The sequence below is a fragment of the Cupressus sempervirens genome, chromosome 4 (assembly GCF_028749045.1).
Source record: "Cupressus sempervirens isolate cs-2001-9-10 chromosome 4, ASM2874904v1, whole genome shotgun sequence".
NCBI classification, from domain to species: Eukaryota; Viridiplantae; Streptophyta; class Pinopsida; order Cupressales; family Cupressaceae; genus Cupressus; species Cupressus sempervirens.
In genome coordinates this window covers 780,477,876-780,491,211 of record NC_143121.1, presented here as the reverse complement: position 1 = coordinate 780,491,211, position 13,336 = coordinate 780,477,876, and the positions used below count along the sequence as shown (strand labels likewise).

The following is a 13,336-nucleotide window of genomic DNA, read 5'->3' as shown; positions in this document are numbered from 1 at the left end:
ATAACAGCTCAAGGTAGGAATAATAAAGTCTGCACAACTGCTTTGTCACAATAAATAAATGCAAAGAAATATAACAGTTCTTCATAGCTGCTCCATATTAGTGGTCGTGTCTCTTGGTACCATTATGAATTTTTCCACTGTGGCTTAACATCTTTTCTCCTTGAATGCTATTGGTTGTCTTCATCATTTTCCTTTGAATGCTTCCAACCATCTTCAACTCCCTTTGCTAACAGGTTAGTTATTATGAAGAGATATTTGCAAATAAGCATTATCAAATTAAATCTAATGGTTATATGAAATACTACATTATATATATAGTATTGGAAAAATATAACATACTATCTACCCATAGGTTAATCATCAGTTCAAGTAAACATGAGTTCACAAATGTCTTGGTGGAAGTAAAATAGTGTGTTTAAAACTATCATAAAATAGAGGCAATAATTAGCCTCATTAGAGACCATGTTTATAAGTTACCAATGATCTGATTTGACTTCCTTACTAATCTAAAATTTGCAAGTTTGATACCACTATGGTATCTATCTCATCTAAGGATCTATTAAAACTTGAAACCAAATGAATCAATTTCCATGTACATGCAATGAACTATCAAAATATTAAAGTTTTATTTCCATTGTATCTGTGCATGATATATGATTTTACAAATCAATCACCTATGTTTTTGAATTGAACTAACTATATCAATAAGAATCTCCAACACAACAAACTATGAAATATTTCTACCAATGGATCTATAGATCAATATAAGGAGGAGTGTCTCGTTTACTTAACTTCTCCATATTATATCAAATCACACAATGTGAAACTTACTAAATCTACCTTGCATAATTGTTACAAGGATTATCCTATATGAAGACCTCACAAGGTTTAGCTTTAAACTAAATGCATAAATCTTCATATGTGCAAAAGCTTGAATGTTTAATTTTAGCATGCCTTTCCTAACAATGAATGTTTCCTTACAAAGACAACTATATACAATTTTCTCAAACTCCACTTCACATGATTACAACAATTATACAATAAGAAGTAAATCCCTTTTTTGCATTTCAATGAAACAACAAAGGAAAATTATCACCACAACACCTTAGGAGATGACATGGGAAAGATTAGTCTCTCCTCACACTTGACTTTCAACATTTCCAAGAGTGCAACCCTAATATCTTCATAGGAGCCATCTTTTCAAAACCTACAAAACAACACAAAACTTGAAACCATGGAGGCTCACCTCCCACTTAGGTTTCTATGAAGCCACCCACCGTAGGGGAAACAAAGCCCAAATAGGATACACACATACAACATTTACTAATGCATGAAAAACATACAACACTACACATAACAATCCCTTTCAAGGTTTGCACATTGATTCACCATTGGAATCATTAACACATTGGGTGAAGGTGGGCTCTTCAAAGAGGAGAATGCCATATCCATAACACAAAATCAAATTGCAATTGCATTATTGCCTCTCAAGACCATCATAAAAATCTCCTCATTCTTACACATACACTTATACCTCCCAAACAAAAAAAGGCATATGGCTTCAATGGAGCCCATACTCCATGAAAGAAAGAGAAACTCTTTAGCATGAGGTAGATTTTCTCAACTACAATGTTCAGCCCAACTAACCCCTTCACCCAAGGCCTCTCTTCCCTCCCAAGGGTGAGTGAAGCCTTCACACCGACGAACATTTTCAACATTCAAACAAAACGAGGAAATCAAGGAGAAAGAATCAAGAAAATGCATGAAACACAAGGCACAATCTCAACACAACATAAGGATTACAATACAATGCATGATCCATATCAACACTCCATACTTGCATATTCATTATGCAAAGCTAAAACAAAATGATCATGGTTTGAACACCAACCTTGGTCCAAGCTAATGGAAAGATAGTTGATGAAGATCTCCCTTAGCCTCCCTCCAAAAACCCTAACTCTCTTTAAACTTAGAGAGTGGGTGAACACCCCACTAGTTTATCCAAGACTCTCTAAAAAGGCCTTCCCACTAACTATTTTAGCAAAAACACCAAGCCACTTCCTCTTACAAACTTGTCTCCCCCTATGTTTTCTATTTTTGACTTAGTAGAAACATGGGAAAGAGCTCATGTGACAACTCCATTTTCGAATTTGATGGAAGAAGGAATTGGTAAAGGGGGCCACTATGCTATCTAGTCACTATCATGGTCAAAATTAGGTCCCTAACATGTTATACTATCATATGGGTAGCTCATTTTTACATAAAAGACACTTTGGGACACCTAATGACTCCTCAAAACCCTAGTCAAGTCTAAATTTGAATTTCCTTTGATTGTGACCCATCCTATCTCTTGTCAAGTGGGTTTACTTAATCATTAACAAGGTAATTAGTTTTAGGGTAACATGCTACCCTAACCAAACCCTACATTACATGTCATTAACACACAAAATCCACAAGTGTCAAGTGACACACAAGAGCACATTTCACATCATCATAACATGTCCCTAATGCATCTTTGAGATTAAAAAAATTCCACACACAACCAAGCTTATGTTTACGAAAATAAAATACATCACAACAAGGCTTTTGAGTCTTCCAAAGATTTGCCTTGGCTAAGCCATGTTCACATAGGTTTGGACCTTGTTTCCCCCAAAAATTTCTATGGTTCCACTTTCTGCACACTAAACCCAAGCATCATTAGTCCAAGGAGATCATATAAAATACATGTCATCAATGCATTAAATTCAAATGTTACGTAATCCATATTAACATAATTCACTTAAATTTATTTTCTTAATCATTTCAAATAAGACATTCAAAACATTAAAATATCATAATCTACACATCACATTTAATCATAAATCATCATAATCAATTTAACACTTTGCATCACATCATAATTCATTTCCTATCATAATGATGAAATCTTGAATCTACATTGCTAAATCAGCCAACATGAAAATTAGTTTTGAATTAATACCACCAAAATGTAATCATCACAACTAGTATACTTGATTCAATTAAATATAGTTTGATTACTAACACTATCTTGTTATCATTATGAGTTATTACATGATAAGGCATATGTCTCTAAAATCACTAATGTCAAGAAATTAGGATGTTTTAATAATCATGTCTGCATAGGTTCAAAATCAATCATTAGGTGAGCCCATTATATCTATTAGTCAATATATTATACTTTTATCTTAATCATCATTCGTTGTAGCCTATCCACCTAATACTACTTTTACAAGGATTGACTTATTATATTCATCATGTCGAGCTCTACCGAGTAGGCCTTTATTTATATTGATAACAATTTCTATCTATAATTATTATTAGTACTCACAAGGGTGGGTGTTAATTCATATTTTCACAATGGCCTCCTAAAATAACTATCCTAATAGATCATAACATACTATGAACCTATGAACCCATCGACATAGTTTTCTAAGTTATAACATCTCGAGTCTTTATTCCATAGGGTCTTAGCTTACCAACCTAATAAAATTTTGGGTATGATACTTATGACAATAATGACTACAATGTATATCAATCTTAATAAGATCTCAGGTCCAATATTAATAAGAAAGATGCCAATCATGACATACCTAAATCCCAGAACCTACTTATCATTATTCTATCATAAGGTGTATGGTAGTAGTCAATAATTCACATACCTTGCATGAGAGACAAAGACATGACATCTCACCTCCTTATGCTTCCTAGTTTCGACCATATTTGTGTTAGTTTATAATATGGTACTGGGGAAGGGGCCTTACATCATATTTCATGAGTAGTTATTCAACACAAATCCATCTCTCATGAGAATAAACGGAACACTTAGCACTCATTGGATCTAGGTGATGTTCACAGAGATGAAGCACTAGGACTTCTCGAGAGGTCACCCATCCCTGTACTACTCTAGCTTGAGCGCGCTTAACTACAGAATTCACTCCATGGTTAAATCACTCTGCTTGCAATCCCATTTGCAAAACCTTCACCAAGTGTTGTGCCTTATGAGCTTGTCTTTCCTATATTTATCTATAAACTTGTCCCTTATACCTTCACTAATTACAGGTACTAATTATTCGTTTGTTAATTAGAAATGAAGATAGAAAATAAAAATAGATCCTATTTAAGCCATATATATACATGTGGATCTATAAATTGCTTATAGACTACCATAACATAGATCACTAATAAATAATAAGGTTAACAATAAATATTTAAAAAGCTGCATCTGAAATAATCCCCACCCAAAAGAAAGAACAAGAAAATTTAAGTTTATTGGTGGTCCATCTGCGGTTGAGCGCTTACAAAATTTTTGATCATGGACTATTACAGAAAATGAAAATTAATCTGGCCACAACAATTTGGTGCCATCGAATGTACAATTGTTAAGCACCCTCTGATTTGACCTTCTCAATGAGATCGGCTACATCTTGAACTATTGCAATGTTTTCTACTCCTCCCTCTCCGATCAATATCTTTTCTACATCTTGAACTATTGCAATGTTTTCTACTCCTCCCTCTCCGATCAATATCTCAAACTTCTCCTCCAATGCCATCATTATTTCCACCTGCAAAACAAATACGTGATGCACTTTTCATATCACTTCAACAAAATACACACAACAATTTCAAAGCTATGTTTTACACAATACACGTAACAACAAGCTAGATTTTATAAATTACACGATTACACAATGCACAAAACAATTTTAAAGCTAGATTTGATCCAACAAACAACAATTTTAAAGCTAAATTTGGCAACAAACAACAATTTTAAACCTAGCATTCGCCCATTACACGGAACAATTTTAAAGCTAGGTTTTACATGATACATAAACAATTTTAAAGCTAGTTTTTATACAATCCAGAGAACAAAATAAAAGCTAGGTTTTACACAAGAAGCAACAATTTTGCACTAGCCTTTACTCAATATACATGACAATTTCAAAGCCAGGAATTGCACAATACACAGAACAATTTAAAAGCTAGGTTTTATAGTTATTTACGGTATGTAGTGAATCGGCTCCTAGATCGATGAACTTAGTTGTCAGCTGAACGGTTTCCACCTCAATTGATAGTTGCTTTGCAATTACATCCTACATTGTCGCTAGTGTTTCCACCAAAGCCTGCATAAATGTCATTCACAATGTCAAATCAAGAAATTCCCTTTATCTGTGATCCTTAAATTTGAGGGAAAATTTAAACTCACGGTGACAGCAAAGATTGTGAATGCCTCCAGCCAAAGGAACGGGTTTTCCATGTTTTGTTTGCAGTAACTTGGTGTTGGAGACAGACTCGTAGTCCATTTAAATGAGAAACTCTCTGCAATCCATTTAACTAAGAAACTCTTTGCAATGGATAAATAAACATCAAAATTCAGTAATTTAGTAAATTTTCATAGACGACCAGAGTTCGATCCCTGCAACTAATCATATGTCAAACATTTTACTTACAGATGATGATTGTATCATAATATGTTGAGATTGGTGACAAGCTGCATGGTCGTTCCTTTTCAGTGAAATTGGCTAAATGAGTGATGAGGTGGGGGTTGAAATTGCTAGTGCTCCTGCCATTGCTATTGTAAAACACAAAATCAAATCAATGCTTGTTTCTTTTGGTTTCTTGCCTGAGATTCCAGGGAAAGAATTAAAGGGTTTGAGAGTTAAAATTTAGCTGAAATGATGAAGTACAGTGTCTCGTTCTAACCAACGCAGATTTTCTACAATGTTTGCTGGCATATTGAGCCCTCCGTCTCGCCTTTTATAACTTCATATTGCATTTTAGCTATTACAGCTAGCTTAGGTTTGGACTCTGCTTTCCAGAAATAAGTAGAGAAAATTACAATTTCAATCTAGCTATATTGAAAAACTAGTTTGTGTTCAAATTATTTTGATAAAAATGATAAATGGATGTTTTTGTTAGCTGATAGCATTTAATACACTTTTATCTTTTAATTTGTTTGTCTAATTAGAACACTTTATTATTTAATTACTTTTTGAACTATAAAATTTTCATATTTATTATATTTAAAATAATTCAATATAATATATTTATTGACAATTTGAGTGGTCATTTTGTGGTACAGGAGGGAGTGCAACTTTTTCCTTTATTTGTTTGTCCAATCAAAACAATTTATTATTCAATTACTTTTCACAACTATAAAATTTTCATATATTATATTTAAAAGAACTAATAATTCATAAATATATATTTACCTTTATTTGTTTGTCCAATCAAAACAATTTATTATTCAATTTTTTTTGCAAATATAAAGTTTTCATTTATATTATATTTGAAATAATTCATAAAATATATATTTATTTACAAATTGACTTGTTTTTTTGTAGGGCTTTTAATTATTTATACACAAAATGGAACATATTATTTTCAAGACTTTATACATTTTATTATTGCATAAAACTCATATTATTTTCTTCTTTAGGTAGGAACTAGACGCTTTGCGTCCTTGTTTAATATTAGAGATGAAGTGAGTTATGTTTTAATATTAATAAATGGATTTTGATAAATATAAGATAGTTGTTCAAATTAATTCATTCATGTTTTATGAATGGTAGTTCACAAGAATCTATTTTTCAGTGTGTTTTAGTCAGCTTACTTTGGAGTAGTATTGGAATGTGTGACCTCCAAGGAAGTTTCAGTTCTTTATTTATGTTGAGCATCACTTAGATCCAATGAGTGCCAAAGTGCTCCACTCATTTTAATGTGAGATGTGATCTAGTGAACCACTCATGAAATATGGATTAAAAATATTGACAAAAAATTACATGGAGGAGAGGACCCAATACTTGAACGCGTTCTAATAGTTGTGATAGGAGTTGTTCACTTAATACGTACACTTATTGACTTAATGTCTAATTTTTTTGACAACATTGTACCAATACTTGTGACTTTAAAGTTGTTAGTACAATGCTAACTACCCAAAATTGAATAAAATGTACCCTTAGTTATAAAAATTAACCGATGATGTGATGTCACATCAACCATTGGTCTCACTTTTATTTTGGGCTATTTTGGACAACTTGGAAAAAAGCATTTTGATGTGGCATCATAACATGTGATGTGGACTTGAAAACTTAGTTATAAGTAGATGACTCACCAAGTAAGCTGCTGTAAAAAATTGGGAGTGATTTGAAATTTTTACATAGAGTTTTGATAAGCGCAAAGTTAGGGTGTTCAAGTACTGGGTCCTCTCCCCTATTTGAAATCTAATATCAACATCATAATTTGACTTGCTATGGAAATTTCTTCTACTTATCAAATAAAGATATATAATTTTTCTTAAATTTAACATTTTATAATTTAAATAAATAATTTTAAAGTTTAGAATTTTTTTTAAGAGTTTTATGTTTGTCCAAAACAATAACAATAATTTTTCAATTTCATATTTTTTACACAATTGTTGGATAGTAATATGTAATATGTGCATTTGAGTAGTTCATGAACATAGATGATAACCCCGAAGGGAAATCAATAATAATCAAGGAAAGTTATTCAATGCCTGAAAATGTGAGTAAATTGAAAAATTCAAATTTCTATAGGAGAAGTATAATATGACATTTCATTGTGGCATAGCTTACTTTGGAGGATAGATTGAGAAGGATTAGAAATCATATATGATAGGTCTAAGCATATATACATCAGGAATAACTTCAGTCAGAAGGAAAAATTAATCTTCTTCAAAGATAAGCTGGGTGTTATGCATAACAACTTCCTCACTAAGAGGGAGTGTTAGTTTTAGTAGCTTGGACACTTGTTCATCTATTCACTAGGATTTAGTAAATAATTGTTTTTTTAACAATTTTTTGGGAATGGGGACAATTATTTGTTAATTAATTGATCTCTTTTAGAACCACCTAAAAACTAATTGGTTAGGATTTATTAGGCTGTTATTAATCTCAATCCTTGATTTAGAATAACTCTTGACCGTTGGTTTTCCAACAAGAGTAATATAAAGGGGGTCAATGGGCATTTGAGAACACAAGTCTAAGAATAATTTGTCTTAGAATATATAGTCCACTAATATGTTATCCAACTATTATTAGTTATCCAACTATTATCACAATTATCAACCTTAAACAAACTTAACCATATGAACAATATTAACTGAAACCATAACAAAATACTCATACTCAATAACACCAGATATGTTAACTAGGGAAACCCTTGATTAGAGGGAAAACCCTAGTGGGGATGGTACCCACAAGATGATGTAGTAATATAAATATTTCTTGTTAGAGGATGAACCTTGTTAGGAGTCTACATGAATACATTCAGTACATATGAGTCCCTGTTAGGAGACTTTGAATCCCTATTAGGAGTTGTGGAAGACAGTTGGACCCACTGCCCAAACAGCTTCAAGGGCAAGACCAATGAACCCATTGTCTAAATGATCTTTTCATTATTCCTTGCAAAATAATATAATTGTACTGTATTGTTCCTTCCTCTTCCTTTTTCCTGTCACTCGGACCTCTGCTCCTTCTAATTTTGTAACCAGATCACAAAACTTGCATTCAATAATCCCTTGAATTGCATACACACATTCCTCAAACACTCTACTCCTTTTTGGACTTTTCACTTCATACAATGCTTCATCCCCTTTACAAACAAGGAAAACATCTATCCTTTATACCATATCTTAAAAATAATTCCTTGAGTTGACCTTGAGGCTTTCTTAATTAATTATAATAAGATAGTTAATTAATTACAATTACAATAGCATTGTTGGCTCATAGTCTATACAAAACTTCAAAAGTGCTATACTAGGGCTTGCACACTCATTGATGTCACCAACTGACTAACCTTTGTCGCTGCCTAACTATGCATCTTCTTATTGCATCTCAGATGTAAGAGAGCGAACAATCATCGGGAATAGCTTTCCCAATACTATATCTCTGAACTACTCTTTGTAAATCAGGTACAACTTTTGTACGTTTTCAACTTAGACTTTGCACACTCGACCACATCATCAAGACACCGTGTGGAACATGTCCATGACTATGCATCACCAAAAAATCAATGCATTGTTTATACCATTAAAATCTATGTCTACTACTCAACTAGTCTTTACAAAAACCATGCTATGTTGACATCAATGACAAACACGATCATAAATGCAACATGTCAATATTCTTCAATGCTTAAGATACTCCCTCAAAGTAGTATCATCAACATTCATGCTAACAATATCCCCCTTTGACATTGATGGAACATAGATGAAAAACATCTAAGCTCCAAGAATACCAAACAGTGTTTTTCTACTGCTATTGACCATCATCAGTTGTCCACACGCTAAAAAGTCTTAACACAACAAGCGCATACTCCTATTTCTTTGATAATAATTGTTTACTTCACACTAAATAATTCACAATACATCAGGTTCATATTCCTGCTTTCTTACATGAATATTTCTAAATCTCCCTAAAGAGATATCTCTCCCCCATTACTTAGGAGTTTTTCTCCCCCATAACTTAGAAGATGTTTTTCATGCATACTCTCCCCCATTGACATCAATGTCAAAGGCCTCAATATCAATGTTACAACATACTAACTGCTAATATGCTACTCCAAGTCTTCAACCAGCTTGAGTGTCCAAAGGTACTATTCAAAACCAAATACCAAGAGTCCTCAGTAACTCTGCTCAACACAGATACTCCCCCATACGAGAAGCATTAGCATTCAGTCCAATCTAACAATAGTGCTCTGCACCACTGGACTGATGCACTCTCTGCATTATCTACTCAAAAGTAGGCAGGGGCATAACCCCAAGCATGCCTCTCAAGCACTCAAATGTATCTTTAGGCAAAGGCTTCATAAAGATATCTGCAATATGATCTTTAGTAGTCACATACTCCAATGTGATCTCATTTTCTATTGCTTTCTCTCTCTGCACATGATACTTAATAGATATATGCTTAGTCTTAGAATACAATACAAAATATTCTTAGACATACTTATTGTACTTGTGTTATCACAATAAATGATAATAGGTTCTTCAAACTCAATTCTAATATCCTTCAGCATCTACTTCATCCACATAACTTGATTACAATTATTTGTTGTTGCAACATACTCTGCCTCAACTGTACTCTAAGAAATACAATCTTGCTTCTTTCTTAGCCAAGAAACCAATCTTCCTCCAAGAAAGAATGCTCCACCATTGGTGCTCTTTCTGTCATCCATACAACCTCCCCAATCCGCATCAGTATATGCACATAGAGTGAAATCACCCAATCTATCATACCAAATTCCATAGTTAGATGTTCCTTTCAAATATCTAAATATTCTCTTTACTACTGCAAAATGATACTCCTTAGGATTAGCTTGAAATTTAGCTACAGTCTCAACTACATTTTCTATATCTGGTTCGTGTGAGTCGAATACTACAAACCTCCAATCATGGATCTGTACTTCTTCTACTCTACTACAGGTGTCTCATCTTTATTGGATAACTTATGACCAGTTATCACAAGTGTACCAATAGGTTTACAACTTTCTAAACTAAATCTCTTCAGTAAGTCTTTCAAGTACTTAGCTTGTGAAATGAAAATGGCATCACTATTCTGCACAATCTACAATCCTAGGAAAAACTTCATTTCTCCTATCATGCTCATTTCAAACTCATTCTTCATCTCTTCATTAAACTTATCACTTGCTTCATCATTACCTCCAAAAATGATTTCATTGACAAATATTACTATTATCAGCAAACCATTCTCAATTTTTTTCAAATACAAGTTACTATCTTCTGTAACAAGTTAGCAAATCCAAGTTTTGCCAAGTAATTGCCCAACCTCGCATACTAGGTTCTAGGTGCTTACTTCATACCATATAAATCATTCTTTAGTCTGCATATCATGCCTTTATCTTTTGATAAAGGAAAACCTTCAGGAAGCTCAATATATACCTCTTCTTCAAGTTCTCCATTGAGGAAGGCTTATTTAACATCCATTTAATAAACCTTAAACTTTCTATTTGTTGCATAAGCTAGAAACATCCTTACTACTTCCATTTTAGTCATAGATGCATATGTCTCCTTATAGTCTATGTCTTCTTGCTGTGAATATCCCTTGCATACAAGTCTAGCCTTGTTCCTCACAACTTTTCCTTGCTCATTCATCTTATTTCTAAATACCCATTTGGTTCCTATCACATTCGTATCTTTAGGTTTAGGAACTAACTCCCATGTATCATTCTTCACAATCTAATCTAATTCTTCCTTCATTGCTCAAATCCAATGATCATCTTTACATGCTTCGTCTACGCTCTTAGGTTCAACTTGAGATATTAGATGTATCTCCTTATTTACTTTGTTCCTTGTCACCACAAATTTGTCTTTGCTTCCAATTATCTACTCAAGAGGGTGATTCTTTGTCAAATTCTTGTTAGAAATAGGAGTTGTCATCTCAACTCTTATCTCATCTCTATGTTAAGATCTTTGTTCTCCTCTTTTCTCAATAGTTAACACATCATTCTACAAATCATCAACAAAAATCATAAAGTGCCTTTCACCATAGAATCCTCTTGTTCTTGAGGGACCACTCAAATCTGTATGAACGATCTCTAGCTTCTCTGTGGTAGTGAACTTCTTGCTAGGAAATGATAGTTTCTTCTATTTAGCCAAAATACATTCTTTACACACAACATTAGTAGGCTTTGTAATCTTAGGCAAGTTGCCTACTCCAAATGTGCTACTAACCTTCACTATATTATCAAAGTTTATGTGACAGAATCTTCTATGCCACAACCAACTGTTGTCCACTTTAGCTACCAAACATGTCATTTAAGTAGGATTCAACTGAAATACATTACCTCTTGATCTAGTGCCAATTACAATCATCTTACCATCTTTTGTCTTTGATAATGTAGGTCTTCTCAGTGAATTGTGACCGATAACCCTTGTCCACCAACTGTCAAACACTCAACAAATTATGCTTCAATCCATCTACAAAATAAACATCACCAATGTTAGTTTTAGCATCAAGAGTAATTGATCCAATTCTTGTTATATGATGAGTTGCATTGTTACCAACTCTAACAATACCTCCATCATGATTCTTGAACTTAACAAACTTATTCATATCACCAGTCATGTGATGTAAACAACCATTGTCAATCATTCAATCATATTTATTTTCCACTTGGAAAACTAGAGTTCTTTCTTCTCTAATTTCTCTATCAAGATCATCTTCCTTGATAGCCACAAATCCCAATTCATCATCACTTTCACTTTGACCTTTCTCATCAGATTCTTCATCTTCATTTGCATACAAACAATTTCTATCTTTTCTAGGCTTAAACTTTCCCTTATACTTTTTCTCTCTTATAGGACATTTAGCTGCATAATGACCAAAATCATTACAAGTCATACATTTAAATATTTTCTTACCATCTTTTTATCTTCTATACCTTCCTCAATCTTCTTGTCTTCATTAGATTTGTTGCTACCAATAAAATCTCCATCTGTGCTTGCACTCCTTGTCAGATTAGGTTGAATGCTCAAAGCACTGAAAGTTGTTTTGACTCTAGCTAGATCTCAAGACTATCTCAAATCTACTTTTGCAGATTTTAATCTTCCAATCAACATTTCCTTTGTAAAATCCTAGTGTAGGGCATTACAAGATGAATCATCTGAGCTACTTGTTTAAATGGTGGTGTCAAACTTTTCAAGATCTTCCATTTGACTTCATCTTCTTCCTTGGTTCCACCATGAGACCAAATTCTTGCAAAAATTTATGATATTCTACCAATATAACTTCTTAAAATGCACATATCCAATTCTCTAACCTCATTCTCTTTGCATGTGTCTCACCTTCAAAAGTAGATTCTAAGGCTTTCCAAATTTCATAAGATGTTTCAAGTGACTTTACCTGGATGTATTCATTCTTTGGAAGAGCTGATAGTAGAGCTTCTCTTGCTCTCATGTTACACATGAATAGATCTCTCTCTACTTTACTGCATCCTTCAATCTTTTCTTCTTCAACGATTGTCTTCTTACTCTTTCTCAAGATCCAATATCAAAAATTCATGCACAATAGATGAGTTTTCATCTTCTCCTTCCAACTGTCATAGTTGGCCCCATCAAATCTAGGACTATCCTTTTTGAAAAGATTCACCATCAATCTCCCAAAGTTGTTAAGCTTATCCTTTAAGGACTTGATGCCCTGATACCAATTGCTAGAATATATAGTCCATTAATATAACTAAGAGGGGGGGTGAATTAGTTATCCAGCTGTTATCAACCTTAAACAAACTTAACCATATGAGAAATATAAATTGAAACCATAACAAGATACCCATACAC

General features: G+C 33.2%; 1 pseudogene; it reads right to left on the bottom strand.

Moving 5' to 3' along the window:
• Positions 1-4,400: 4,400 nt before the first annotated feature.
• LOC149563721 (acyl carrier protein 5, chloroplastic-like) lies at positions 4,401-5,588 on the bottom strand (annotated as a pseudogene).
• Positions 5,589-13,336: the final 7,748 nt, after the last annotated feature.